This window comes from Xenia sp. Carnegie-2017, unplaced genomic scaffold, assembly GCF_021976095.1.
Source record: "Xenia sp. Carnegie-2017 unplaced genomic scaffold, XeniaSp_v1 HiC_scaffold_21, whole genome shotgun sequence".
Lineage (NCBI taxonomy): Eukaryota > Metazoa > Cnidaria > Anthozoa > Malacalcyonacea > Xeniidae > Xenia > Xenia sp. Carnegie-2017.
In genome coordinates, this window is record NW_025813484.1 from 6543219 (window position 1) to 6569583 (window position 26365).

The following is a 26365-nucleotide window of genomic DNA, read 5'->3' on the forward strand; positions in this document are numbered from 1 at the left end:
CTAAAAGTACCAAGCTAGGAAACGTAAAGATATATAAATCTCTGTTGCGGTAGATGAAACAGTTGCACAGTGTCCACAATTTGTACCTTAGGAACCTACGAAAGAACTCGCATGCTTGATGCTTTTGTCATCACAAGCAGCAGGACGATGATTAGCAACATAAAATGATTTGCCGCCATGTTGAATGATTTTAACAAAGGATTTTCCTTATTTACAATGCAAATCTCATCCAGCATGGCAAAATTCCATTGCCCTCTCGCTCCCATGAGAATGGTTGCACAGCACCTAAACTATAGCATTTGACAGTTAAATCCTAACATACCATAGCGTCTAATATATTTTACATACATGTCATACCATAACATTCACCATTAAAATCAATAACATACCTTAACGCGCAACATACCACAGCATACTCTACCTTACTACCATATTTAACATTAAAATCCATCATATACCTAACATTTAACATACTATAACATACTCACTTAGAAAACATTTAACAGTTAAATCCTAAGAAACTCTTACATTTAACATACTATAACATACTCTATCATAGAAAAACATTTAACAGTTAAATCCTAGAAACCCTTACATTTTAACATACTATAACATACTCTACCATAGAAAAACATTTAACAGTTAAATCCTAAGAAACCCTTACATTTAACATACTATAACATACTCTACCATAAAAAACATTTAACAGTTAAATCCTAAAACTCTTACATTTAACATACTATAACATACTCTATCATAGAAAACATTTAACAGTTAAATCCTAAAGAAACCCCGACGTTTAACATGCTGTAACATACTCTTTTACTACAACATTTAGCATCAAATTCATAACAACCTTTATGTTTAACGCGAGAATCCTTCTGCAGTCCATGCCCTACAAACAACACTTTCTGCTCCAGTAAATATTTGAGTTTCACATATGTTGACTTGAGGGTGGTGAGATGTTTCGATGATCGTGTAGCGTCCAAATCTCAGGATTAATACAGAAAATTCTGTAAGGTAATCGACGACCTAAACGAAAACAATCAAAAATTAAATCAACCGCCATCAGGTCTTCTATAAAGAAAGCGGATTGGTTCAAATCAACCGCCATCAGGTCTTCTATAAAGAGCGGATTGGTTAAATTAGCCGCCATCAAGTCTTCTATAAAGAAAGCGGATTGGTTAAATTAACCGCCATCAAGTCTTCTATAAAGAAAGCGGTTGGTTAAATTAACCGCCATCAAGTCTTCTATAAAGAAAGCAGATTGGTTAAATTAACCGCCATCAAGTCTTCTATAAAGAAAGCGGATTGGATTAAATCAACCGCCATCAAGTCTTCTATAAAGAAAGCGGATTGGTTAAATTAACCGCCATCAAGTCTTCTATAAAGAAAGTTGGTTAAATCAACCGCCATCAAGTCTTCTATAAAGAAAGCGGATTGGTTAAATCAGCCGCCATCAAGTCTTCTATAAAGAAAGCGAATTGGTTAAATCAACCGCCATCAAGTCTTCTATAAAGCGGATTGGTTAACATCAGGAGTAGGTTGAAGGACAAAGCATTGTATTCTCGACACGGATATCCTATAATGACTATTCTGTACAATTTACAAATCTGGCTTATATGGCTGCTTTTGTTAAAAAAACGTCAGCAAATACTTCTGTAGCGTTAAGGCATTCTGAGATATGAAAATAATGGCGTTCTCTTGACTGTTAAAAATACAAGAAAACAACCCTCTCTCTACCAAAAGATAATATTTCCTATCATTGAGATACTGCCGACATTAAGAAAACAACATCCCTTCCATAAGAAGTTAATATTTCCTATCATCAGATACTACTAAAATTGCAGTAATATCCTATCTCCCTGAAGAAAGAATACAACCCAATACAGAGGCGACCGCCGCCAAGAGCATAAAGATTTTCAAACAAATACTCACAAAATAACTGCCAAAGTAGACAACGAAAAAAACATCTTAACTGAAATTTCGCGCTAAACGCGATGCACTCGTTGGACCGAGTCCCTTGGCCGAGCTTTAATTATATATCATGCTTGACGTTACCTGTTCAGAGGTTGATATATAGTCATCAATGAATGGTACCCCAATCAATGGTCCATCACTGAAAAAGTGAAATTCGACACATCAACTTTTTTGCACACATTTTTTTTAAATAGAACAGTCTAAAATCTCGCATCTGTATGACCTCACACGCAACTAACGTCACCGCAGACTCGCTTGTATGAAAATCATTCGACCAAAAAATCCCATAAGTATATTGAATAATTCGAACCAGATATTATCGTTACATGTTTCTTTATGTAATTCGTCTGAGAAAGACTGTTTGGTGTTGATGTTGACTGACGTTTCGACAATATTAGCGGTAGTCACGTTCAGAATCAAGCGTAAAATGTTTTGAAATGTCATCCAACATCAACAAGCAGTCCTTCTCAGGACTACCTTGACCTGGACGATCTGCATCTACAAGCATGTAAACAGAATGAATTTATAGATACTCGCGTAACTATATATGTTATACGTAGTCTGCAATGCAGGCTAGCCAAGACTATAACATATTCAGCGACAAACAAAATAAATTTGAATGAAACTTTACCCTTCAATTTTTTTTATGTTTAATACAGATGTTGGAAATGTCAGCATATTCCCATGCCTGAAACCTACCCTCTCACCACGTCACGTGCAACGCTCATGTGACTTGGCTACCGTCGAACGTGTCCCATCACTTCGAATCTCGGATTCTTCCTATAATGAACGGAAATCAACTGTTTTCAAACGTGAAACATTTGAATTTCATTTGCGATATCAAAACTAGATTTAATGTTTAACACACATCGGTGAAAAATTTTACAATTCGGTAAATCTTCCTGTTATTGCGGCTAAAATTTGCTTTCAATGAGCCTTGCTCGTCGCGGCGTGAAGCCTGGGTCGAGCCAAAATTCAGACTTTTCGAACGACGGACAAGGTCCATCAAAAGAGCATTTTGCCAATTTTAAAGAGCCATAAAAATGGAACGATTTGACAAACTTAAAACTTTTTTCCTTTATACGTTGGAGATCACACCAAAATTCAATATCGCAATAAAAATGTTTTGCCTGGATAGGGCACTTAAAGGTCAATAGTTATTTGAAGGTCGTAACTAACCTAGAAGGTCTTGCTAACCTTGAAGGTCTTGCTAACCTTGAATTAAACCTTACTATCCTTGAAGGTCTTGCTAACCTTGAAGGTCTTACTAATGAAGGTCTTGCTAGCAGAAGGTCTTAAAACAGACTAAATCTTACTAACCTTGAAGATCTTGCTAACCTTGAAGGTCTTACTAACCTTTAATTAAACCTTACTACAACCTTGAAGGTCTTGCTAACCTTGAATTAAACCTTACTATCCTTGAAGGTCTTGCTAGCCTTGAAGGTCTTACTAACCTTGAACTAAATCTTACTAACAAGATCTTGCTAACTTTGAAGGTCTTACTAACCTTTAATTAAACCTTACCTTGAAGGTCTTGCTAACCTTGAAGGTCTTACTAATAGTTAAACCTTACGAACCTTGAAGGTCTTGCAACCTTGATCCTTACTAACTTGAAGGTCTCACTAACCTTTAATTAAACCTTACTAACCTTGAAGGTCTTACTAACCTTTAATTAAACCTTACTAGCCTTGAAGGTCTTGCTAACCTTGAAGGTCTTACTAATAACTAATTAAACCTTACTAACCTTGAAGGTCTTGCTAACCTTGAAGGTCTTAAACTAACCTTGAAGGTCTTACACCTTGAAGGTCTTACACTAACCTTGATAATCGTTTAAACATTGAAAGCCATACTAAATGATTTCTATACCTGATTTAAAGTGACAAATTCGCAATCAATGCCAACGAGAAAACCTTCCTTTTTGCTTCGTCCAAACTTAGAGGCGTGAAGTTCTTCTGACCATGAATGTCGTGCAACAGGACAAAGAACGATCACCCAAATAACATGGTCATCAATAGTTCGACTTCCTAAAATAGCAGGCCACGTTGAGACATGCGCAGACACGTTGTATTTGACAGATGCATTTTGTTAAATGCATAGAAATATAATTTTTCCGATTCAAGAAAACACAGTGATACGCTGTTAGTTACCAAATAACAATGGAGCCCGTCATGAACAATTTTGGGCAAAAGCAAAGAAAACTTGCCAACCTTCATTTAGGAATAAAAGATGTTTACTGTGTTTGCAGGCTTATGCAAACCGAGATCTTTGGGAGAACTCGAAGGCAGTGCAAGCCCGAGACCGAAGGTCGAGGGTTGCACATGCTCGAGAGTTCTCACAAACGTCTCGAGGTTCGCATAAGCCCGTCTGGCTGGCTATCTTTTATTTCTTTATAAAATAACAATAATGCGAAAAAGACAGACATTTTAATTTTTCCTCTAAAATATTTTCATGATCGATTTGCAAATTCTCTTTGGCTGATTGATTGTTTTCATTTTGAGGGCCACAAGTTTTCACACTTGTTGTGTCAGTGTTACCCTCTTTAATAAAGTTTAATCAATCAATCAATCAATTAATTTGATTGGTTGAGCTCGGATGTGTTTCGCACAGGCTAATGCAAACACAGCTCTAGACCAATCAGCGCACGCGTTTTATTGTGTTTATTTTATAATCAGGAATAAAAAAATGTTTATTGTACTCATAGTTGAAGGTTTGCACCTGCTGGAGAGTTCTCACAAGAAAAACATCTTTTATTTCTTTTATAAAATAACAACAATGCGAAAGTGATACATTTCAAACAAACGTTATAATTTTTCCGTTAACTTGTATTCGTGATTGATTTTACAAATCCTCATTGTTTGATTTGATTTAGCTCAAATCGGTTTGCACAGTCAAATGCAAACTCAGTTATGGACCGATCAACACATGCGTCCTATTGCTGTTATTTTATAAGGTGAAATACAATCAACCTAAAATTCAAATCACTAGAAATTACGATTTCCGTGCACAAAAAGCATTAAGAAATCCAAATGGGTTGAAAACTACAACAACAATAACAAAAGTGAAGTAAGTTTCAAAAGTGAAGTAAGTTTCAAAAGTGAAGTAAGTTTCAAAAGTGAAGTAAGTTTCAAAAGTGAAGTAAGTTTCAAAAGTGAAGTAAGTTTCAAAGTGAAGTAAGTTTCAAAAGTGAAGTAAGTTTCAAAAGTGAAGTAAGTTTCAAAAGTGAAGTAAGTTTCAAAAGTGAAGTAAGTTTCAAAAGTGAAGTAAGTTTCAAAAGTGAAGTAAGTTTCACGTACCAGTTAAATCATAGTCAGTTTTCATATTTCGACGAACAAACTGCAAGACACAAGGCATTTTCCATGAAAGATCGAATTCCACTGCCTCATCCTAAGAGAAAAATATTAAGTCATATTTGCATCTTGTTGTAAGAAATTTCTAGGAAAACAATTTTTGCGCTCACATGAAGGGTGTGTGTTACCTTGCAAATATTACTGACGGCAAAATCGTTAAAAAGATACCAACCGCCCTCCTCTTCTTGCTAAAATACAAAAACGTAAGTTTCAATCAAATCAAAACATTTCTCATAATATAATTTCCAGTGTACATTGAATAAAATACTACAGCTATTTTAATTTTGTTATTGTTGCTCGCATTTTGTTGTTGTTCCAGTTGTTTTTATGTTGCTGTTTGTTATGATTGTCGCTGCTGTTTGTGATTTTGTTATTGTTGATGTTGTGGTTCTTGCTGTTGCCTTTCTTGTAGTTCTTGTAGCTATTGTTGTTAATCTCGTGGTAGTAGTAGTTTAAAATGTTTTAGCTGTTGCTAATGTTGTTTTGATGTTGCTGTTGTTGTTGTTGCTGATGTTGTTTTTGTTTTGTTGTTGTTATTGTGGTTCTTGTTGTTATGGTTTTGTGGCTACTATTGTTGCTGTTATTGTCGTTGCATACCGAATCTGTTTTATGATATGATTTTTCAACATTGATCATGGCGACAAGATTGCCAGGTGAATTGTAGTCTTTAACATGAGCAACAGTCGATTTTAGGTCATAAACAGTACAGTCATCTTCGATATCCACATCATCCAACTCCTTCAAAAAAAGTTGTGTTTAGAAACGTACAGAAGTTACTTCATATCGAGCTCTTTCAAATGAACTCAGCTCCAACAAATAGCAAGTTAAAGCATTGAACAAAAACAGATCAATAAGCCGAAGACACACACATATGCACATGGCATAATGGGAAACATGATTATCTCCACAAGCCTATTCAATGTCAAAATATATAAATAAAATACAAATTTTAAACAATAATTATGGAATAAAATTGTTGAACAATCAGCAAAGAAAATTCTTACCGTAACGTTGGAGCGGATGCGCACAAAATTTCATAAAAAATCGTCAAATTACCGCTTCATAACAAGATAATGTTCCATCCTCGGCGAGCTTAAGCATTAGGCAAAATGGCACCCACGTAAGAACGCAGTCTTCTTTGATGCCAAAATGGTTGATCTGTGAAACAAAAACAGTAAAATTATTTGACGAAAAACTTGTATGTTACACAAGGCAAAGTTCTAAGTACAGTAGAAACATGTTGCTTGATTTCTTTGCAGTAAAATGTCATACAAAACTGCTATATCTGCTCAAAGATGCGAACCCGCAAAATGCATTTAGTTTCTTTGACTAGTACACTTACAACTGATCTACACAAGCGTTCACGATAGCTCACACTTACAACTGATCTACACAAGCGTTCACGATAGCTCAACATTTCATGATATTTTAGAAGATTCTATAGCCACGGTGTTGTTTAAAAGCATGTTGAAATCGATTGCAAACTTCAAACGTCGACAGCAATATTGCTCAAGACAAACAAAATCTTTCCAATCTATACAGACAATCGATGATACAACGTTACTCACTCTGGTTCAGAAGGCGCAAACTCGCCATGTTTTGGATGCCAAAATCCACAATCCGTCCTAGAGCAACTTTCCCCGAAACGACACGGAATAGTTGATCGATTGCTCTGCCCGAGAGCACCCTTCTGACTCACGTTCTAAAAAATACGTGCAAAATAATTCACATCAAAAAACAACCCTCTTTTTTTTATAAATGTCTACACTGCTACATAGTATCGAAGCGAGCCCAAAAGTTTGGTTTTGCTTTGTAAATGTCAGATCAATGTAAGTCTTCAGAAATCAATTGTTTTTTACAGTGAATGCATGAACACAAAAATATTTACATATGATCAAAGCGTCTGCTATTGCGTATTTTCAACAAATAAATTAAAGTGCAACTTGATACTTAAGTACATAATTTGACACCTACAGTAACACATTTTAATACATATGTACACAACTTGATACGTAAGTACATAACTTGACACCTACAGTAACACATTTTAATACATATGTACACAACTTGATACTTAAGTACATAATTTGAAGCCTAAAGTAACACATTTTAATACATATGTACACAACTTAATACGTAAGTACATAATTTGAAGCCTAAAGTAACACATTTTAATACATATGTACACAACTTGATACGTAAGTACATAATTTGAAGCCTAAAGTAACACATTTTAATATATATGTACACAACTTGATACGTAAGTACATAATTTGACACCTACAGTAACATATTTTGATACATATGTACACAACTTGATACGTAAGTACATAATTTGACACCTACAGTAACACATTTTGATACAAATGTACACAAATTGATACGTAAGTACATAATTTGACACCTACAGAAACACATTTTGATACATATGTACACAACTTGATACGTAAGTACATAATTTGAAACCTAAAGTAACACATTTTGATATATATGTACACAACTTGATACCTGCAGGTACACAACTATACCTTTTCGCTTTGTACATCTGTATGACTACGGTTCCAAAATTTCTTGTGTTTCTCCATATCGACTTGACAGTTAATCATTAACACGTCGGGTAGCCGACGTAGCTTGCTATGTATCTGGAGATGTTACATAGAAGGGGTGCATCAGGGATATATAAGGATACATGGGAGAAACAGCGTGTACGTAATGGTAGATTGTCGTTGGAGTTCGGAATACAAGTGAGCGTTTAATTACGAAATTGCAAACACATGAGGAAAATCAACATGGAACTCCATAAATTCATGCTTTATAACACACCATCTTGATAACAATTTTGACACAAAATGCACATCCTTAGACATGAACACAAACATGAAATTTTCAGTAATGATAAGTCGTTTACCGATACATACGATCAGGTTCTACGACCGGTTCAAAATACAATAAATACAAAACGCTATAGAAATGACAAATCTAAAGACCGAATGGCTTATGTTCATTGTTATCGTCTGATTCATGCAATGAGAAAAATCCAGATTAGGAAGTCACTAATTATAAAATGTAAATAATTTACCGTCAGTTGATATTTCTCGCAACTTTCACACCAAGCAGGACTGGATTGAATACCCAGGAGACTTGACTTTAGAACATTGACAAAACTAACATCACCTAAACATAATGTATCCATTTTACAGTGTGAACAGAAATCTCAAAGTAAATCCAAGATATCTTATCGGCGATTACGATAATCTAAGAGGTGATTAAGCAGTCCGCACATTGACCCCAACGGGATGTAAACTGAAACTAAAAATATTGTGTGGACCATGATTAAGACTAACTCTTGCTGGTTTAGGCTTGCTTCAATTCATTCAAATTATCACAGTGTGAAAACAATCAACTGCCCACATGACTGAAACTTATTCATTATCGATTGATTTCATTGATGATTAATGAGACGAACCACCATCGTTCGTAAAGAAAACAAAACCGCCGACTAAGATTTTACGGGGATTTTATGTCGGCAAGCTGTCGCTTCATAGATTGGATTAATTCCCATCTAACATACGATTATCTCTGTTATCAGGATACAAAAGAGCTGTTGACAGAGTGACGTCATCCCTAGCCGTTTGCCTTCCACACTGACTGCATTGACTTGTCCTTTGCACTTGACATCCAAACAAAGATTCTATTACAGATATCCTAGGACCATAAAAAGAATAATGATTAAAGAGGCTAAACGTCTATTTTCGTTGGAAAAAAATCGCACGCAAATAGAAAGTACAGAGCAATTAACATGCAAGGATATTTAACTGTAAATGAAAGTAATGACACTAATTTATTACACTAGTTAATTATGTTAATTATAATGAATAATTAATATAAATTACGCTGATTACTTTTCGGTTTCCCCCTTTTCTTTGCTTTCTTCGAGTTCCTCCTAAGGAAAAATTGTTTAAAATTATCTAAATTATGTGAAATTATTTTCACAATTCTTCCGATAGTGATAACTCTTGATTAAGAAAATGGATCAAAATTTCTTCGCTGAAATAAAGAAAGAGAGCAATGATCCTTGTGCTTCCAAACTAGTTGGATTCAATGATTTAGAACCCAGTCCTCTAGATGTCTAACTACCGTATCAAGGTGAGTCAAGGACGCCATCTTGAAAGGTGGCAAAGAGCAAAACTCAAAGTGAAAAGAAAGCTAAAAAAAAGTTTAAAAAACCCATCTTATCAAATGTTTCAAGAATTAAATCTAGACTGTCAACTTTGTGACTCTATATTTATCAGGAAAAGCAGATATTACTCGTAAATACCGTCAGTTTTGCCACCTTTCAAGATGGCGGCTAGCTTTACTCATTACTATGAAATATTGGCGGAGTCAGATATCTAGTAGATTGGGTTCTAGGTCGTTGAGTTGGGTTACTTATTAAACAATAATTTGCGGGCTCAGGCTCGAAATGTGTTCGGTCAAGATGGCTCGGACAAAGTCGGTTTTTGATCGGTCACTAATGCACCATTAACGCGAAAATCTACATTTTTGAAACTACTGATTCTGACGTTCAAAGCGCTTATGACATCACCACACATCGTCTTATTTTAGTTTTTGGGGGAATCCTCATATGACAGAATTGACAAACACACAAATAAAAATCAAAGTGTTGATGGATGAGCAAGACAATCGAGTCAGAACACTTTATGAAAACAGAATTGAACCTTCCTTCCAAGCTTACCCAGAGCAAAGACAGTTTTTCTGTACAAAAATGGACGTTCAACATTCCAAAAGAACATTGAAAGAAAACCGACTTATAACTACCGTGGAAGACCTGGAAACGTGACGAAATATGACCTTTCAAAATGACCCGGAAGGTGAAAATACGCATTTTCGAACGCTAATTGTCCGACCGTTGGCCGCAGCCGTCATTTGAGTCCAGAGAGACTGTAGAACAAAGTAACTACAGGCACAAAAAAATTATAGCATTCAAGTTGACTCATTCAACCAAACGACATTAACAAACATTACATACCCGAAGAAGTTGTTGCAAGACGAATCTTTGCCAACTTTGAATAAGATGAGAGTAGTTCACTTTTACTTGGTATTCGTCAGTATCGGGTAAAAGCAAACCCAATGCGGACGCTTCACGTAGCGTTCGGAAGGCTCGCAAGAAGTTACTTGCCTAAAACAAGCCAAATTTATGATTTGCAATAAGTCATTCACTATTTTAGAGCTTACGAGAGAAAAAAATCGCTTGAGTGATAAAATGAAATAAAACCATTGGACTAGGCATCCTTAACTCCGCTAGACCGGTCACAAGACCAGGTTTTGTAGCATAAGGCTCTTCGCTTTTGAAAAGACTTGTCTCATTTGCAAGGAGGAGGAGTGAAAGGATTTTACTTATTACTTGATGACTGCTTTGGTTTTAGAAAAACAAGATCAAGATGCTTCGCGAATTACTACTCGTATTAGGATTGGTGAACAAAATATCTCATATGGATTTTTGTAAGAGTGATTGAATGGCTAATTTTTGCTAAGATATGAATCCAACACTTCAAGTATTGCCGATCCTTCCACGCACGGCCGAAGTATAATATCACAACAGTAAGCTTAAACATGGCACCTAACCTCACAACACGCCAGTCTATAGGTAAAATTTGGCTTCGTGCAAGTACAGGAGTTGTCACCTACTAGCATTCCAGTTACATATTTAGTTCAATGGGTAAAACCTACTTCCGGTTATTAAACGCTTCAAAAGGAGGCTAAACTTACCTGGCACACCTCTCCCGATGACTGATCCAGCATATCAAAGAGAAATCCCAACTCACAAGCCAAACAAAACTCTTTTTTACAAACATGGTTTTGTAGGAAAACTTTCAGTGGTTCCAGAAAGTAGAAGATCTAAAACAAACGTTTTCCTGTTCATAGCAGACATTTTTGTGTAGCTGGCAAATAAAGCGACCCTATCTGAGGTCTACTTATTAAAGCGAAATGGTCTAAAACACGGAACAACATAAGCTTTCGTGCGATAGTTATGAGTTCGTCCTAAAGCCTCAAGGATTAAAAACAAAGAACAACATAAGCAGTTATGCAATAGTTATGAAGTCTACAAAAAGGCCTAAAATGCAGAACAACGTAAGCTTTCATGCAATAGTTATAAAGTCATCCTAAAGACTGTTGTGTCAAAGCTGAGTCTTCCAGAACACAACAAATGGTGAAGCTTCACTTTACAATAACGTCAAGTAATGTAATGTAATACACTTCATCGTACATACGTCATTATGATGAGTACGAAAAAGCGCATAAAAAATGGCACTGGATGTATAATTTAGTTTTGAGATGAGCCCCTGCCATTGAACTAAACATAACTGGAACGCTACTTCCCGCCAAAATTGAAGCCAACAATTGAACTAGTCGCAATCTTTTAACGCACGACCCAAAAGTTCAATTACGACAATAAGGTAAAATTTGTGACTTCATGCAAGAAAAGACATGTTTATCTTAAGGTAGCCTTCCAGTTATATATTTTGATCAACGGCACACACATATTTATGTGCATGGTATGCACATGGTACAATGGTATACATATGTGTACTTCAACAAACCTGTAACATGGCGTTACAATAAGCGTTTGGAATATGAATCTCCAGACCAGCGAACGACGTTTTGTTGTAATGTTGAAAATTAAAATCATCGATACCTACAGAGAAAATTAAAACATTCCATTAACAAGAAATTGCTAGTGGCATAGCTAGCACCGATGATTGAGAGAATATACGCATGTTATAATCGATAGAAAACAATTGATTTCAGAAGAACTTAATGGGGCGAAAAATCAATATGTGAAAATTCCCCTCAATCACTGAGCTGACTACGCCACTGCAAAAGTCTCAAAAACAAATTCATGTCATTTGTACCTAGCTTGGAGTATCGCATTTCCACACGACGGTAAATTTTTGGCACCAAAGTAGAGAAAGGATTTTGTTCTAAAAAATAAATTATCAATAACTAAAAGTGCAAGTACAAAATAAATTGTCATTAACATCTCTGGAGTACACGATTTTTACAAATGAAAGAAACCGGAGAAAGAGTTTTGCTAGATCCGGCAGAATCGAGCTTTCGACACGTTGGATTTTCATTATTTTTACCTCTGTTCATAGGCGACTCGGGTACTTCGCGTTTTGACTTTGAACTCGCCCGCCATTTGTAGGGAACCTTCAGTCACACATAAGAAAAAAAGAACTGAAAGGCTGTTTGACAACGAGGAAAAGTAAAACAAAAAAATGCACGGCTTGGACAGCACCACTTTGATAGTCAGAAGCAAAAACGGCTTCGTTGCCAACATGCTTTTCTTGGAAAGTTCACGGCCTACCTGATTACGAAGACGGTTTCCAGGATTGGGAGCTTGCCCAATAAAGCCCTTCACAACCATTGTCCGCAATATTTCAGGATCTATTGGGGGAGTTCGCCTGAAAACATGAAAAATCTACTTAAGAATAATTATATGAAATGTGTACGTACATAAAACACGTGACTATATGTACGAAACACGTGACTATTTGTAGGAAGCACTTGACTGCGTACTTGAATAGGTGAATACGTATATAAAAAACGTAAGAATGTGGATAAAACACGAGACTACGTACATGAAACACGTGACATCACAAATGAAACACGTGACTACGTACATTAAAAACACGTGAATTTAAATGTTTGTCGACGTTACAAATGCAACGAAGAAAAAGTTTGCATTGTGCATTTGTTATGATCGTCATCTCAAACTTAAAACGTTCTCATTTTTACGAGGTTTTACCCATTTTGTTTCTTCGTATTTACACTAAGAACATCCTCGCCAATCCTCACCTGTCCCTTCGTTTTAGTAAATTCTTTGGCCAATCAGATAACAAAGGTTCACTGCAAGGATAACAAAGGTTCACTGCAAGGATAACAAAGGTTCACTGCAAGGATAAAAAGCTTCACTGCAAGGATAACAGCATGAATTTGGGGAGTTAAGAAAATTTAGCAGTGCACACCACTGTCGATTATACGTCATTTAAAAAATAAAAATCATCCCCAAATCTTTGAAAATCAAAATAAAAAGTTCACACATGCCACGAACAATTCCAAATATGGCAAACGACAATCAATTACCTCAATTTTCTCAAGGTACAATATAGGGGGCAATGAAATTCAAAGACTTTTTGCAAAAAAAAAAAATACAAAACTACTTCTTCTAATGAATCTACAATCCAGAAAAAAACACTGAGTCGTCCGTTGAAGTAAAAGCTGCCATATTAATTCAACTTTTCGACATCAAGATTACAATTTCACCTCAACATCAGAAAAAGGAAAGAGAGAAGCGCTAACTGACATGTTTTAAACAATTTGATCGAAAAATTAGAACTCAAGGACTTTCAAGCCCATCTTATAAATTCAAGGACTTTCAATGTCTTCAATTCGGAATTAAGGACATTCAAGGACATTCGAGGACATTCAAGGACATTCGAGGACATTCAAGGACATTCGAGGACATTCAAGGACATTCGAGGACATTCAAGGACATTCGAGGACATTCAAGGACATTCGAGGACATTCAAGGACATTCGAGGACATTCGAGGACATTCGAGGACATTCAAGGACACTATATCGTGAGATGGGTAAAAACGATGGACGTGATTATAAGCTTTTGTCACACATCAAAAACATCACCTGCAGTGTGGCAAAGGAAAAGATGAATATGGAATGGTGTAGTCATCGATGTCAAATGGATGAGAATGAGGTATCTGAAAATAGAGTAACTGATATGTAAGTGATAAACGTAGTAATAATGCCAAGTAAGTTTTCCAAGAAAAGTTTTTGTTTTTATCTGAAAATAGAGAAATTGAAATGTAACTGAACGTGGTCTTAGTACCAAGTACGTTTTCAAAGAAAAGTTTTTGTTTTCAGGCATAACTTATTCAATACTTTTACAAACAACAAAACATTTTTCTCGACATCCCTTTCAAGAGACAGAATCGTCGACAGACGGTCTAAAAGCACAATTTGTCAAAGCAAGGAAACTGGAAACGAAAACCGCACGTGAACAAATTCTTATTTGACGCTTTCCATAAGATGAGAAAAAGATTTTGTCGTTAAAGTTGCTATGGCGCATAAGTTTTAGATTGTCTTATGTAAAGAACCTCGAACTTAATATACTCAACATTTAAGTTTGCATTTCTTGAAGCTTTTGTGGTATGTTTGTCAGATAATTTGTTCTTGATCGTTTCATGTTTTACACACATTCTTTACTTTCATTTATTGTCGCTGACGTTAAACAAATTTGATTTATATCATTAACTTCAATAACAATCAAAACTTTGAGATAAAACACAAGGCGGTTTGTTGCATAGCAACCAAAACTTTAAAGTAAAACACAAAGACGTTCATTGCATAACAACGAAAATTCGCATGATTTTAAGATAAGTAAATTAGAAAACGACTGACCGCAAATTTTCCGATTTATATCATACAAAAGCTTCAATAGCACAAGAAATAAGCATTCGAACACAAAGTTCACTACAAGATCTTTTATTTTAGACAATAAGAAATATGAGTCCCATTAACTATAGAAATAGTTTTCAAACAATGTGGACTGGATACAATATATACCTACCTCATCAGCAAAACTTGTCGGACGTGAATATATGTTGAAGGCCAAGTGTTCCATCCCGCAGTCAACCCAGAGATGAACAACACCTGTGAGAAGAAAATTGCTGAACATTTGCGTCAGACACTTCATTTAAAACAAATGGTTTGATCTCTGGAGGATCATTAATCGTTAAATGTTTGTGGACGTAGATCGTCCAGGTTAGTAGAGTACTGAGAAGGACTGTTATTGTTGATGTTGACTGATGTTTCGACAACCTTAGCGGGATTTATGTTCAGAGTCAAGTTAAGAAGTAATGTCAGGTTCGAAGTATTTGCCTACCATAATGTAGGCATAAGATTTCTGTTTACAGACAACAAATTTATGAATACATAAGGAAACTAAACAGCAACATCTGGCAGTTATAAAGGCTGAAATAGTCAGAAAACGTAGTTTACACCCAAAACACAATGGCCTTAAAGTACCCCTGCTGGCAAGAACTTTTACTAGCGTTATTAAAACTAGGAGCGATTTCTTACGTGTTGGCGAAACAATTTTTCAATTTGGTCAAATCGTTCTCTGGTTGTGGATGGCAGTTTAAAGTTGCCTTTCAATGGACCTTGTTCGTTGTAGCATGAAGTCAGGATTAAGCCAAATACTGACTACTGACATCATCCAAGGTAGTTGGTATAAATATTTTGTATTAACGATTCAAAAAAGTAAGTCGTTCCAGACTTTTCTGACAAGAGACAAGGTCCATTGAAAAGAGCATTTGAGCAACCACCATGAAAATTTCACAATTTCACGAAATTAAAATTTGCCCACCATTACATCAGAAAGAAATCACACTAATATCGAAAATAAAACGTTTCGCCGACTGGAGCAATTTAAGTGGTAACAGTTCAAAATTACGGCGACAGCGGTACGTGCCGACAGCGGTACATGCCGACAACTGAGAATGAAAGTGTGAATATAGGACTTTCAAGTGTACCTGAAGAGTCCCCGAATATGGAAGCTTGACCGTTGGGTGATATATCAAATCCAGTCAAGAGTCCTCCTTGCGTGTTAACATGATAAATGTACATGGATCTTGCTGTCATGGAGCCGTCGATGTCAAGAAACTGAAACTGACCGCTCTAAACAACGGACGACAATACTTGAAATGAAAATTGAAACTCGGCTAATTACATCGAGACGACCTTTTACTTCAACATAAAGATTTACATGTAAAGAATGGTGGATCCATCGAGGATTCTTTAGGAGGGTGCTGCTGGGCTAAGTGAGCAGCTAAAGTTCGGTGATTAGAAGGCAATTATTTATTAACCTATCCTTTAATGCCTTTTAATCAAAATAACTACATTCACAGTTAATAAACTATAATGATATAGTCAATAAAGGAATTAATTTCATCACTAAATGTAGGATGGATTTTAATATCTTTTTGTAATATGCACCCTCTTTGTACCCTTTTTACCCTCGCCTACAGGGTAAGCCCATCTGTGCACCTCCCCTTATAAATCCACCAGTTTTTAACATTTTGTGAATTACGATTCGATCCGATAAGATTACACGAATGGCAAACCTACTCGATATGAAAATTCATTGCGACACCTAACTGTTCATTATAACATTTCACATAAATTACATCGAATCAGAGACAATAGAATCAATTATACATGTAGACCAGGGTTCTTAATTGGGCCCAATGACCAATCAGCAGCCCAATGAATTAGCAAAATAGAATCAACTATATATAAAGAACAGGAGTTTCGAATTCTGTCCAATCGTTATACTAACAAGGAAAGCATTAAAAGAAAACACTGCGAGGATTTGAGTCGTGCAAAGTATTGAGTTGAATCAATCCATTCCACGAAAGAGGCACAACAGTTTGAATAAAATCAAACGTCTTAAGTTGCATAGTTACGTACTTGTGAAACAACTTTCGAACGTCTTAAGGTGCATAGTTACGTACTTGTGAGACAACTTTCGAACGTCTTAAGTTGCATAGTTACGTACTTGTGAGACAACTTTCGAACGTCTTAAGGTGCATAGTTACGTACTTGTGAGACAACTTTCGAACGTCTTAAGGTGCATAGTTACGTACTTGTGAGACAACTTTCGAAAGTCTTAAGTTGCATAGTTACGTACTTGTGAGACAACTTTCGAACGTCTTAAGGTGCATAGTTACGTACTTGTGAGACAACTTTCGAACGTCTTAAGTTGCATAGTTACGTACTTGTGAGACAACTTTCGAACGTCTTAAGTTGCATAGTTACGTACTTGTGAGACAACTTTCGAACGTCTTAAGTTGCATAGTTACGTACTTGTGAGACAACTTTCGAAAGTCTTAAGATGCATAGTTACGTACTTGTGAGACAACTTTCGAACGTCTTAAGGTGCATAGTTACGTACTTGTGAGACAACTTTCGAACGTCTTAAGTTGCATAGTTACGTACTTGTGAGACAACTTTCGAACGTCTTAAGTTGCATAGTTACGTACTTGTGAGACAACTTTCGAAAGTCTTAAGATGCATAGTTACGTACTTGTGAGACAACTTTCGAACGTCTTAAGGTGCATAGTTACGTACTTGTGAGACAACTTTCGAACGTCTTAAGTTGCATAGTTACGTACTTGTGAGACAACTTTCGAAAGTCTTAAGATGCATAGTTACGTACTTGTGAGACAATTTTCGAAAGTCTTAAGATGCATAGTTACGTACTTGTGAGACAACTTTCGAACGTCTTAAGGTGCATAGTTACGTACTTGTGAGACAACTTTCGAACGTCTTAAGTTGCATAGTTACGTACTTGTGAGACAACTTTCGAACGTCTTAAGTTGCATAGTTACGTACTTGTGAGACAACTTTCGAACGTCTTAAGGTGCATAGTTACGTACTTGTGAGACAACTTTCGAACGTCTTAAGTTGCATAGTTACGTACTTGTGAGACAACTTTCGAACGTCTTAAGTTGCATAGTTACGTACTTGTGAGACAACTTTCGAACGTCTTAAGATGCATAGTTACGTACTTGTGAGACAACTTTCGAACGTCTTAAGTTGCATAGTTACGTACTTGTGAGACAACTTTCGAACGTCTTAAGTTGCATAGTTACGTACTTGTGAGACAACTTTCGAACGTCTTAAGGTGCATAGTTACGTACTTGTGAGACAACTTTCGAACGTCTTAAGTTGCATAGTTACGTACTTGTGAGACAACTTTCGAAAGTCTTAAGATGTATAGTTACGTACTTGTGAGACAACTTTCGAACGTCTTAAGTTGCATAGTTACGTACTTGTGAGACAATTTTCGAACGTCTTAAGGTGCATAGTTACGTACTTGTGAGACAACTTTCGAAAGTCTTAAGATGCATAGTTACGTACTTGTGAGACAACTTTCGAACGTCTTAAGGTGCATAGTTACGTACTTGTGAGACAATTTTCGAACGTCTTAAGTTGCATAGTTACGTACTTGTGAGACAACTTTCGAACGTCTTAAGGTGCATAGTTACGTACTTGTGAGACAACTTTCGAACGTCTTAAGGTGCATAGTTACGTACTTGTGAGACAACTTTCGAACGTCTTAAGTTGCATAGTTACGTACTTGTGAGACAATTTTCGAACGTCTTAAGGTGCATAGTTACGTACTTGTGAGACAACTTTCGAAAGTCTTAAGGTGCATAGTTACGTACTTGTGAGACAACTTTCGAACGTCTTAAGTTGCATAGTTACGTACTTGTGAGACAACTTTCGAACGTCTTAAGATGCATAGTTACGTACTTGTGAGACAACTTTCGAAAGTCTTAAGATGCATAGTTACGTACTTGTGAGACAATTTTCGAACGTCTTAAGGTGCATAGTTACGTACTTGTGAGACAACTTTCGAACGTCTTAAGGTGCATAGTTACGTACTTGTGAGACAACTTTCGAACGTCTTAAGGTGCATAGTTACGTACTTGTGAGACAACTTTCGAAAGTCTTAAGATGCATAGTTACGTACTTGTGAGACAATTTTCGAACGTCTTAAGGTGCATAGTTACGTACTTGTGAGACAATTTTCGAACGTCTTAAGGTGCATAGTTACGTACTTGTGAGACAACTTTCGAAAGTCTTAAGGTGCATAGTTACGTACTTGTGAGACAATTTTCGAACGTCTTAAGTTGCATAGTTACGTACTTGTGAGACAACTTTCGAACGTCTTAAGGTGCATAGTTACGTACTTGTGAGACAACTTTCGAACGTCTTAAGGTGCATAGTTACGTACTTGTGAGACAACTTTCGAACGTCTTAAGTTGCATAGTTACGTACTTGTGAGACAACTTTCGAACGTCTTAAGTTGCATAGTTACGTACTTGTGAGACAACTTTCGAAAGTCTTAAGATGCATAGTTACGTACTTGTGAGACAACTTTCGAACGTCTTAAGGTGCATAGTTACGTACTTGTGAGACAACTTTCGAACGTCTTAAGTTGCATAGTTACGTACTTGTGAGACAACTTTCGAACGTCTTAAGATGCATAGTTACGTACTTGTGAGACAACTTTCGAACGTCTTAAGTTGCATAGTTACGTACTTGTGAGACAACTTTCGAACGTCTTAAGTTGCACAGTTACGTACTTGTGAGACAACTTTCGAAAGTCTTAAGATGCATAGTTACGTACTTGTGAGACAACTTTCGAACGTCTTAAGGTGCATAGTTACGTACTTGTGAGACAACTTTCGAACGTCTTAAGTTGCATAGTTACGTACTTGTGAGACAACTTTCGAACGTCTTAAGTTGCATAGTTACGTACTTGTGAGACAACTTTCGAAAGTCTTAAGATGCATAGTTACGTACTTGTGAGACAACTTTCGAACGTCTTAAGGTGCATAGTTACGTACTTGTGAGACAACTTTCGAACGTCTTAAGTTGCATAGTTACGTACTTGTGAGACAACTTTCGAACGTCTTAAGTTGCATAGTTACGTACTTGTGAGACAACTTTCGAACGTCTTAAGTTGCATAGTTACGTACTTGTGAGACAACTTTCGAACGTCTTAAGTTGCATAGTTACGTACTTGTGAGACAACTTTCGAACGTCTTAAGGTGCATAGTTACGTACTTGTGAGACAATTTTCGAACGTCTTAAGGTGCATAGTTACGTACTTGTGAGACAACTTTCGAAAGTCTTAAGGTGCATAGTTACGTACTTGTGAGACAGCTTTCGAAAGTCTTAAGGTGCATAGTTACGTACTTGTGAGACAACTTTCGAACGTCTTAAGGTGCATAGTTACGTACTTGTGAGACAATTTTCGAACGTCTTAAGTTGCATAGTTACGTACTTGTGAGACAACTTTCGAACGTCTTAAGGTGCATAGTTACGTACTTGTGAGACAACTTTCGAACGTCTTAAGGTGCATAGTTACGTACTTGTGAGACAACTTTCGAACGTCTTAAGTTGCATAGTTACGTACTTGTGAGACAATTTTCGAACGTCTTAAGGTGCATAGTTACGTACTTGTGAGACAACTTTCGAAAGTCTTAAGATGCATAGTTACGTACTTGTGAGACAACTTTCGAAAGTCTTAAGGTGCATAGTTACGTACTTGTGAGACAACTTTCGAACGTCTTAAGTTGCATAGTTACGTACTTGTGAGACAACTTTCGAACGTCTTAAGATGCATAGTTACGTACTTGTGAGACAACTTTCGAACGTCTTAAGATGCATAGTTACGTACTTGTGAGACAATTTTCGAACGTCTTAAGGTGCATAGTTACGTACTTGTGAGACAACTTTCGAACGTCTTAAGGTGCATAGTTACGTACTTGTGAGACAACTTTCGAACGTCTTAAGGTGCATAGTTACGTACTTGTGAGACAACTTTCGAACGTCTTAAGTTGCATAGTTACGTACTTGTGAGACAACTTTCGAACGTCTTAAGTTGCATAGTTACGTACTTGTGAGACAACTTTCGAACGTCTTAAGTTGCATAGTTACGTACTTGTGAGACAACTTTCGAACGTCTTAAGTTGCATAGTTACGTACTTGTGAGACAACTTTCGAACGTCTTAAGGTGCATAGTTACGTACTTGTGAGACAATTTTCGAACGTCTTAAGGTGCATAGTTACGTACTTGTGAGACAACTTTCGAAAGTCTTAAGGTGCATAGTTACGTACTTGTGAGACAGCTTTCGAAAGTCTTAAGGTGCATAGTTACGTACTTGTGAGACAATTTTCGAACGTCTTAAGATGCATAGTTACGTACTTGTGAGACAACTTTCGAACGTCTTAAGGTGCATAGTTACGTACTTGTGAGACAACTTTCGAACGTCTTAAGTTGCATAGTTACGTACTTGTGAGACAACTTTCGAACGTCTTAAGGTGCATAGTTACGTACTTGTGAGACAACTTTCGAACGTCTTAAGGTGCATAGTTACGTACTTGTGAGACAACTTGCACTCTTGATGACATGGTGCTGGAGAATTTGAGCATAAATGGCTCTAACATCGGAGTCTATAGAAAACATAGTTAATACATGAACACTTTACATGAACACTTGGGTAAAACATAAATAGCATTGAAAATAACTACGTAAATCTATTGTAGGCTAGAAACCTGTATGGGAGGCAGGCTTCGTAGCATTCTTATGTCGTACATCATTAGAAAGCAGTCAACTGCCAAATGATGCCTAAAAGATTATAGAAATGCATAAGAAAGTTGAAGGGCAAGCAGAGCAGTTTAAAATTGTGCCATACAAAGCAAGGTGGAGTAACTGGTGAAAAGAGAAGGAATAGAGGCAAAGGATTCAGGAAGAAGATAGAGAGACATGCTCAGTGATAGGACAAAAGAAAAGGAAGAACAGAAATGAAGGACAAAGTGAGAAAGAATAGAGAAACAATTTAAGCAGAAGGAAAAATCGGAGAAAAAAGGAATCAGGAATAGAGCAAAGAGTGAAGAAGGAAAGAGGGCACACTCTCAGTGAAAGGAGAACAAGGAGGTGAAGAAGGGAGTAAAGGAACTGGAGAGAGGCAGAGGGGAGAAGAGAGACGTACTCGGTTTTAGAGGTGGGGGACCGAAATAACATATTCAGTACCTTGACGAAAAACCGCATGTGATCAATGTATTGCCCAAGACATCGAAATCGGACAACGCTCCTGAATGAGCAGAGAAAACGTGCTCACAATTCAAACTTTTCGGATCCCTTAACCGAATCTATAAATACAAATCAAAAACCAGCACTCATCAATAAACTTCAACTCAAAAACCAATAGAAAACGACCAGCTACAAATCAAAAACCGGCACTCATCAATAAACTTCAAGTCAAAAACCAATAGAAAACGACCGGCATCGCTAGGTAACTCCAAATACACAGTGATTGATTCTGAATCACAATCTTAGCCATGACATCGTATTCATGAAAAAATCGACAAAGTTGCAAAACATTTTAAAACAAGTACAGCGTACACAATTTAGTCTAGATCTAAATGGCCGATAGGTGTCCATCGTATGTTAATTGTGGGGGGTGGTGGAACATTCATACATTGTGCTATGCCTGGCTTATTTCTTTTGAAAACAATCAGGCAACTTTTGAAGGAAATCAGCCTGGCATGGTTAAATATATGAATTTTGTCTCCCCACCATGAATTAAATACATAACTGGAGGAAAACATGCCTGTGTTTGCATGAAGCCAAATTCTACCCACAGACAAGCGTGTGCTGTATTCTAGCTTATCGTCGTAAATGAACTTTCTTTGGGCCGTGCGTGGAAAGACTGGGACTAGTTAAAGTGCTGGCTACAAATTTTGGCGGGAAGTAGCCTATTCATTTTAATGGCCCCATGCAGTCAACGTGCAATTACCGCCCGTGTTCAGGGGTCTTGCTTTTCATTCGGTAAGCATTAAAAAATATCAATGAAATAAACAAGAACCTTTCCACTGGTGTCGCCACAGCAAAGATATCTTGATGAAACTTTCATGATACACGTTCCAGGTTCAACCAAATACTAAAATGGCAATAGAAAATGATTGTGTTTGATAAAAACATTACGTTGAGCTAAGTATTCGTGATCAATCCTTAATTTGTCTTGGAAAGTGCAAAGCTACGGAAAGAAATACATTCAGATCATTAGCATTATGCACATACATATGTATTTAATAGTGAAAACCGAAACACCGTCGATTCTCGAAAGCAGCTATCTTCTATATTAGAGGCCTCAAAAGACGGCTACTTTCGGGAGGCGTTTAGTCTTGGAGGACGCTTAGTTTCAAGTTGCATTTTCAAGCATCTTCAACTCCAGTTGTCACGGTATTTTTCAATGTGCTTAAAGGTACGTATAGGTGCAGTAGTTAAGTGTACATGAATGTACAGAATGTTTATTTGGATAAAAGTATAAATGTAGTAAAGTTCTATAAAAATGGCGAATACTTTCGAAAAGGGTTTCCTTCGAGGGGCGTCCTTTCAGGGAAAAACCATTTTATTTCGATAGCACGACCGAACTTTAGGGTTGGCTACGTCGATGCGCTACTTACGTCTCCATGGCAACAAGGAAGTGATTGTGCTGCCCATTGGTAATTGGACGCCACAACCAATCCCTGATCTCGAAAAACAACAAGTCAAATAAACGATGTTTCGAGAGGCTCATGAAAACCGTGGAGAGCTTTGGGAGAACATGAAAGCGGATCAATGCATGGTCAGGATTTGCGCATGCTCGAGAGTTCTGACAAACATCTCCAAGGTTTACATAAGCCAGTGTAAATACAAAAAACATCTTACATTTCTTTTATAAAATATTAATAATGCGAAACAGATAAAATTAAAACAAATGTTTTCATTTTCCTCTAACATGTATTCATGGTTGATTTGCTGATTCTCTTTGATAAATTTAATGGATTTAGCTCAGATCGGTTTGCGCAGATTACTACAAATCCATTCAGCTAGAGGCCAACCTGCGCACGCGTTTTATCACGTTATTTTATAATGCATTAGATGAAACAGAGAAAAAGACGAAAACAAAGCAAGTTAGGCTTTCATACTTCTTTTACAATCTTGTGACGATGGAGATCCAATTCGAATATCTCATTCTGATGTCCAGCTATAAGTACTGTTGAGTCGTCTTTCTGAAGCATACACTGCATATCCGTCATATTTGAACCACTGCGTAGATAAAAAAGTCAATGTCATGTAGACGATAATTGTTCTTAAGCGCAAAAAACGGCGGGCAAAAAGAGTCGGTGCAGGCTTTTCTTATAATATTGTTGAGTCGTCTTTCTGAAGCATACACTGCATATCCGTCATATTTGAACCACTGCGTAGATAAAAAAGTCAATGTCATGTAGACGATAATTGTGCTTAAGCGCATAAAATGGCGGGCAAAAAGAGTCGGTGCAGGCTTTTCTTACAAGTATTGTTGAGTCATCTTGCTGAAGCATACACTGCATATCCGTCATATTTGAGTTACTGGGTAGATAAAAAAGTCAATGACATGTAGACGATAATTGTTCTTAAGCCCAAAAAATGGCGGGCAAAAAGAGTCGGTGCAGGCTTTTATATCAAATAAAAACACTACAAGAAGTCAGTGCCAGAATCCAGAACACCCCCAGTTTTTTAAGACGGTGTCCCCCCCGTGATTAGGAACTAACTTTCACAATTTAAGATATGAGAATTTGCGACAAATGCATGCAAACGTTTGAAGACTGTTGGTGTTGTTCTGGTAAATAGTGCCAAAATATTTCAAACTAAATAATTTCATTCAATGTTTGAACTCCATAGCAAACAAGATCATTGAAAGACTGCAGATGCTGTTCTAATAAATAGCATCAATATTATTTTAAACTAAATCATTTTGTACATTGTTCATCCTCAAATGCAAGCAGATCATTAAATGACTGAATGTGTTGTTCCAATAAACAGTCTGCACAATACCTTAGGCTAAATAATTTTATTCCATGTCTTTTTGTGAATCGTATCTCATTATGAGTAAGTGACAAAACTCCTTCATCATTTGTTAACAAATATCGTACTTCGTTTTCGTGAGATTGAAATGATGTGTATTTCTGCATCTCTGATCCAAAGTATGAAGCAATATGACCCTACAGCAGATTATTCAATGTAAATTGGTAATAAACTTCCCATTGCACACATAATTATAATAAGACATGACAAAACAAATTTTCATACGGATATATAGCATCACAAGTTCATCTAAAACTTAGTGAGCAAAAAAAGTGCAAATAGAAGATAACTAACAATGAAAAGATTACTTATTTTCTTATTTAACACAAATCTATTCTCGAGTGACAGTTTATGAAGTAAAACGACGTATTGAAATAATGTTCATGTTATCAAAGTTGTAAATATGTGGTCCTGAAGGAACATGTAAAATTGAAATATATTGAGGTTGATGTAAAATATAGAAGCAACATGAAGTACAATGAAGTTAATGTTGGTGTAACATGAGGTGTATACAGGCAATATGTGGTCATGAGACTACACAAGGTATTGAAGTAGTTTTAATCAATATAACATGAGGTGTTTCCAGGTAATATATGGTACGTTGTAAGGTAACATGAAGTAATGAATGCTGGTGCAACAATAGGTGTATGGAGGTAAATATGGTCGTGATGTAACATGAGGTAATAAAGTAATGTTGGTGTAACAAAAGGTGTAAACTGTTAAATAGTGGTCTTGAGGTAACATGAAGTAATGAATGCTGGTGCAACAATCGGTGTATGGAGGTAAATATGGTCGTGATGTAACATGAGGTAATAAAGTAATGTTGGTGTAACAAAAGGTGTAAACTGTTAAATAGTGGTCTTGAGGTAACATGAAGTAATGAATGCTGGTGCAACAATCGGTGTATGGAGGTAAATATGGTCGTGATGTAACATGAGGAAATAAAGTAATGTTCGTGTAACAAAGTCGTAAACTGTTAAATAGTGGTCTTGAGGTAACATGAGGTAATGAAGTCACATTAGACATTGAAGCAATGTGATTGAACTTAGATTATAAATCTAATGATTTATCTAGTTCCAACATCAACAAACCAAACATCGGCGACAGAAACATGGACAACCTGGCCCAAATTCCGTATTCGTACGCACATACAAGTACACAATAAAGTACACAATGATTACCACCTACTCCTTCGTTTCCCACCCATATCAACTCCTCGTGGGAATCAAACAACACTGTGGAAACGCCAAAATGATCGCTTCCATCGATCAAAATGCTGGCCAACTCGCCCACATCGTCAACAACAATGCTCGATGTCATATCCATGGTGAACAAAGAAAAAATACTTCGCAAGGCCCAAGAGCTTTGCAAAAAAATGCTCACTGAAAAGTTGTCATCTTTTATTCAAAGAATTTGAACAATATTTGAACAAGTTGTTTTCATTCAAGACGCGCCATATTTCAACCCTTCCGATCCCCTTGTTCCCAT

The 26365-nt window shown here is 36.6% G+C and overlaps 1 pseudogene; it reads right to left on the minus strand.

Moving 5' to 3' along the window:
* LOC124443490 lies at window positions 1–26341 on the minus strand (annotated as a pseudogene).
* Window positions 26342–26365: the final 24 nt, after the last annotated feature.